Below are 5,878 nucleotides of genomic sequence, written 5' to 3' on the forward strand. Positions count from 1 at the left end.
ACACTATGTTTCCTTGGCTTGGATTTCCGTAAGATGCCTATACTGACACGACCCCACTCTCTTCCCTGGAGCTAGCTTGAGAGTGTTCCTGGGCCCTGTGACCAGGAGGGCCACCACTTATCCTCCGACAGCTCCTTGGCTCAAGCCCTGTCTCCTTCCATGAGGTTCTGCTGGATGTAATTTCATGGACGGGCTGGACCCCTGCACCTCCCTCACTCACACCCTGTCTTGGTGACCTCGGGGGAAGCAGCTGTGGCCATGCTGTCCCTGAGAGAAGCTGGGGAACCCCACACCTTGAGGCAACCATCTGGGGCTCCTGCTTAAAGCTATGCTTTCTGGAATTGAGTAAAGTCTCTACGACACTGGCTTCATTTCCTGCCATCTTTCTGCTGAGAAGACACTGAAGCCCAGCTCAGCCTGGCTCTGCTGCCTCAGCCTTGGCTCCAAGCCAGCCCCTGGCCTTGATTATTTCCTTCCTGTGAGACCCAAATTCCAGCACTGGGTTCTGTTTCTCACTCTTGATTAGGAGCCAAAACGTTATGTGTTGTTGTTTTTTTAATTTCACAGTCTTGAATTTGCTACCCAAATCCACACTCTCTCCTGTAAGCTGGAAAAGAAATCTGTTTATTTTATTGATGAGTTCAGAGTAAGGTTTGTGGCAGCAATCTTAGCAGCAATGACAGCAGGACCAAGGGGAGAAGGGTGTAGAGAGTGGGACCGAAGAGTCAGGTCCTATTGGATTTCAAGGGAGAAGTCTCCCAGGGCGGGGAGAGACCAAATTCACAGGGCCAGAGAGAAGACATGCGAGTCCGGTTTCCAGGGGCCCTTCCAGAACGATTGGCTGCTCTCCCTCTATACTGGCCTTCAGAGCAATGGCCGGAGGTGCTCCTATGCAGCTCTTCTACAGGGCCAATGGGTGTCTGAAGCCGCTGGGTGCTGACTGTGGGTTTCTAGGGTGCCTGCAGGCTGGCGTCTCTCAAGGCTGGTTCCCGGCTTTGTGTTCAGAAGGGTGGGTCCAGAGCTAACTGGCTTCGAGGGGTGAATTTGGTTTCTCCTTCCGGACTTCAGAAGAAGGTCCTGTGTGGAAGATAAAACAGACCAGGAGGGTGCAGGCCTTGTGGGTACACACTCAGCCCAGGGAAGGGCCTGACAACAGGCAGGACTCCCCAGGGGTGCACGGCCCTGCCAACCTCTGGCAGCCCCTCTTGGTGCAGGCCCCGAGCAGCTACACACCAGTCATAGCCACAGCACACAGGAGGAAGCAGAAGGGACACCTGGGATGAGGTAGGAGGGGACCAGAAGGCAGAGGGGCTGGGGTCCCTCACAAAGAGCAGAGGACAAGCAACAGAAAACATAGGGCCACTGAGGCCATCCCAGAAACCACAGCAGAGCCGGCCAATGGTCTTGGGAGCATGAGGCCCTTATGTTTTGAGGAACTTGTGACAGAAAAGACATAAGTCCAGGCTTGAGTCTGCCCTAAATGCTGCTAGCTGTGGGCTTTAGACCACACCAAACACCAGTTTCACAGCCACCTGCCAGCTCTGCCCATGGGCACAGCCCTGTCACAGGGTGGAAAACACATCCCACAGGTGGGCTCCACAGTGTCCCTCAGATAAGAATCCAGAGGAAGAGAAGCCACGGGAGAAAGAAGGCACAGAGAACAGTTTGGTCTGAGCCGGGCTCAGGCCACGACAGGTCACAACATGAACAACCCCAATAGGCCAACCCTGGTTCTTTGGACCAGCCTTCATTGCTTCTTAATCGCCCTGGCCCTGCCCAGGCATGGGGCGAGGTGGAGCAGGGCTCCCAGAAGGTGGCACCCCAGGGAAGGGGAACTCCAGGCTGCACTTGCTTTGGGCTCTCTAAGCCCGCGGTGCCCGGTTTGAAGCACTGTCTGTGCCCAGCAGAGGATGGTGCTCACCGCTCCATCCTGCTCACTGGGGTGCTGTGTGGGACCTGTGGCAGGTCCCAGGGCTGTGGTGAGTCAGGATGCCCAGGACCCAGCCTGCTACAAAGCAGGCTCTGCTCAGCTCCCCTGAATGAGGGAGCCTTCGAGTCCAACAGAAACCCAGTGTGGCCAAGAGCAGGCCTGAGTGGCACTTCAGGAATGGCGCCTCACGTGCCCCTCCAGACACCAGTCCAAAGAACCTGCCGACGGCATGGGCAGCAGACGGCCACGACACGCAGCACGGACAGACGGGGCCCTGCAGCCCGCCTGCCTATTCACCGTGGGGGGCTGCCAGGCTCCAGCTGCAGGAAGAACCCGTGTCTAACCACGGGAGCACGGTCTTCAAGGAGCTTTCGGACCGGCTGGGGGCTTTCGGCTGCAGAGGAGGGAAGAGAAGAGCTACATACGCAGAGCGGAGCAGGAAACACAAAACAGGGCTCAGTTATTCCCAGGCAGAGCTCCATCGGACCTCTCCCTTCACTTGGCTCCTGCCTAGGCCCCGGGTTCCAGAATTCCTTGCTATGAGACCTTGATTTCTCCAAGACATGCACAGGACTCAGCCTCTGCTGGGCAGGGGGAGCAGGCAGGTCCAGCCACGACAGGCAAGCAGAGGGGTAAGGAGGTGATGTGATAAGATGGGATGGAGGTCAGACACCAGAGAGGCAGAGAGACACAAAGACAGAGACAGAGAAAGACAGATAAAAATGGATGCAGAGACTCAGAGATAGAGAAGCAAAGGAGAAAGTAAGAAAGAAGAGGAAAGGCAATGAAGAGAAGAAAGATGAAGGGGAAAGAGTGGGGCAGATGGGAGTGGGAGATTGACAGGGAGGATGGGGAAGAGGGAGAGAGGGGAAGAGACAGAGAGAGCATGAAATAGAGATCCCACACAGGTACAGAGACAGGAATGAAACAGAAAGAAACAGACATATAGGAAATCACAGAGAAAGATGGAAACTGGACCAAGGCTCTTCGCAGATCCTGCAGGTAGGGCCAAAGTCTGTGGTCCTAGCAGCTTAAAGACTCAGCAAGAAGCAAAGCAGTTACCTATCAGGGAGACCATCCAGAGAGTAAAAGACAGAAATCTGTAAACTAGCTGATGAGGGTGCGGGGGCTGAGCCTCTGAGTGGGGAATCAGAAGTCCCGAGGCTTTGTACCAACTTCCCCGTTTACTTGGTCTGAGACCTGAACCTCAGTTTTCCAGACGTAAAGAAGAATTTGGACAAGGTAGTCTCAGAGGCAGCTCTGAAAATGCTTGAGGACCATGACTTAGTTCTAGGCTTTCTCTAGCTCGGTGCTTTCTCGGAGTGATTTCTACTAGAAGCTGTGTGCCTGGGCCATTCCTTCAGGCTGATGGAGGCTGGGAGTGGGCTGGCAGAAGGGAGCCAAGATTCTGGAGGAGGAAGAGACAGAGGAGGTAGTGGGCCAGGCTCCCGCACACACTTACAGCTCGTCATCATACTCCTTCGGGGGACAGACAGCAACAACAAGGTCGATCCAGTCCTGTGGGGAGAAGGTATGTGACTCTAGGGCATGCTCAGGGATTGATGGCATGCCTGCCCCTGACACTCCATTCCCATTCCTGGGCACCATGGCCCAGGATCAGCTGGCTCGGACCTTCTTCCCATGGGAAGGTGGGCCCAGTTGGGGCTGGAGGACCTCCTGGTGGGATGGGTCTCACTTTGTGGCCCCATGGTCTGGGGAAGCTTCCCGTCTCTGAGGCTTCAAACCACAGAGCCAGGGTTGCCAGGCCCTTATATGACACCAAGTTCCCAAATGCTGACCTGTGGACCAGGGCCAGGCAGCAACCTTGGGGTCATGGGGGAATTTCTTAAAACTCTAGATTCTTGGACTTGACCCCTGGAAATCTAGGGTAGGTCCTGGGAAACAGTATTTTTAACAAGGTCCCTGAGTTATTCTGAGGTACAGCCAATTAGGGAATTGCAGGCCTAGATTTCTGATCCTAACACATGCACCCCTCAATAGATCACTGCCATCCTTGGCTTATCCATCATTGTCCACCCTTGATTTGGGCGTATTCAATAAAAGGTATGTGAACTACCACTGGGTCCCTCTACCATGCAATAGCTCCTAATATGGAACTGAAATCTCTTCCCAGGACCTCCCTCCATCCAATCCAGTTCTGTCCTCAAGAACCACAGAAAGCACTTCTGCTCCCTCTACCCTAAGGCAGCCCTTCAGATAATCAAAGACAGTCATCATGTTACCCGTAAGTCTTCTCTTCTCCACATCCCTTCATGTGGGTCCCAGTCCCATCTGGTCAGCTTCCTCGGCTCTGAACTTAATACCCCAGGCTCGGCTGCCTGCATACAGTTGCACAGGTTGTGCATTGCACAACATGAGCGGGCGCCATTCACACTGTAGTCGGTAGGAGGGCACCCCTCGAGTTGTGCAGTGCACAGCCTGGGAGATCTTATGTGGTGGCCCTGACCCAGGTGTCTAATGACCACAGAGCAGGCTACCCTCAGCCCCTCCTCCATTCTGGGCCCTCTGCTTCTGTGAATGCTTTCTAGTAGCCCCAAGGCATTCTCTTGATTCCTGGTCAGTGCGCACTTACAGAAGACCTTAAGTTTTCTTCTTGGGTGGGTTGCCACACCTGGTCTTCTGGAGTCTGTATCTGTGCTACTTGCTTTTGGATTCAAAATCAGGAACTGACATTTATTTTTCTGAATCCCACATTGTCAGACTGAGACTTTCGGCTGGATGGGGTATGTGGGCATCACCCAAGTGTTGCCTGGATCCTGAATACCCACCCTGGGATGAGGAACCCCGGCTCTAAGGCCTGGTTGCAGAGGCCAGGGTTTGAGGCAAGCAGGCAAGGGAGGGAGGCAGGGAGGAGGTTCGCTCTTACCCCCTGATTCCAGGCCTTCTGCAGGGCAGCCTCAGCCTCAGCCAGGGTGTAGTCCGTCACGATTTTGCCATTGATTGCCATGACCTCGTCTCCTTTCACAAGACCGCCTGCGGGAAGATGAGGCTGATTGGCAGCTGGGCTGTATGCGACATGTGCCTGGCCCAGGGCTTGGCTAAGGGGGTCACCGTGGACCTGCAGAAGGAGCTTGACTCCTGGATTCTGAAAGCTTACATGGGCTCCGGAAGCACGAGGGGAAACAATCCACCAGGTTGCTCAAAGGCACTTCCTTCCCACACCGTCCGCACGCCCTCACCCCCGCTCCACTCAGTAGACAGGGACACCAGTGATAATCTTTGTCACCCAGCTTTACTACGGGCCTCTGCTCTTTCAGAGGGAGGCAGGCCTGCATTCCCAGGGAGGTTACTAGAAACATGAGCTAGTTCTGCAAGCCATCCCTCTCTGTGCTCCAGCCCTGCTGGTCTGCTTCAGGGCCCTGAGCTGGCCAAGCTCTTTCCTGCCTCACCTGCTGTTCCACCTGAAATACTGTTCCCTCTCTTTTTCATCTAGTCTACATCTGAGATGAAATGTCTTCTCCTCAAAGAGGTCTTCCCTGACCCCCACTCACTCTAAGGTAGATCTCTCTTTTTATTCTCTCACTGTATCCTGGTCCTTTCCTGCAGAGCGTAGTTCACAATTTGTAATCATTGATCTATTTGTTGACAGACGGTCTCTTCCCAGCAGCCCCCTTTCCCTTGGTGGCTTAGGGGCCCCTCAGAGTTCCCACAGCTTCCCTCCACCCCCATAGTCCTTTGTCAGCCCTTGGCAGACTGCACTGTTATTTTCAGTACCTGGCGATTCTGAGCACATTTTCACCACTAGATGGGGAGCCCCTGGAGGGCAGGGTATATCTGATTTGGCTGTGTACCCACAGGCCCTGGCACCACTGTATGCCCACAGGCAACATGTGGTACTGGGTGGACAGATGAACAGGAAGGGGCATTCTTGAGCAACTGCCAACCACTCCGAGCGGGCAGCTGTTGGCTTTCCTGCAGAGTCCTGTA

At 54.5% G+C, this 5,878-nt stretch overlaps 1 long non-coding RNA gene across 1 annotated transcript; it reads right to left on the reverse strand.

Annotated features, from left to right (window-relative positions):
• Positions 1–603: 603 nt before the first annotated feature.
• LOC102243614 lies at positions 604–4,944 on the reverse strand. The gene is made up of 3 exons (XR_314543.2): positions 4,818–4,944; positions 3,393–3,448; positions 604–1,077 (listed from the first exon to the last, which is right to left on the reverse strand). It is a non-coding gene; the product is annotated as an uncharacterized LOC102243614 (long non-coding RNA).
• Positions 4,945–5,878: the final 934 nt, after the last annotated feature.

Source organism: Myotis brandtii, unplaced genomic scaffold (genome assembly GCF_000412655.1).
Source record: "Myotis brandtii unplaced genomic scaffold, ASM41265v1 scaffold782, whole genome shotgun sequence".
NCBI classification, from domain to species: Eukaryota; Metazoa; Chordata; class Mammalia; order Chiroptera; family Vespertilionidae; genus Myotis; species Myotis brandtii.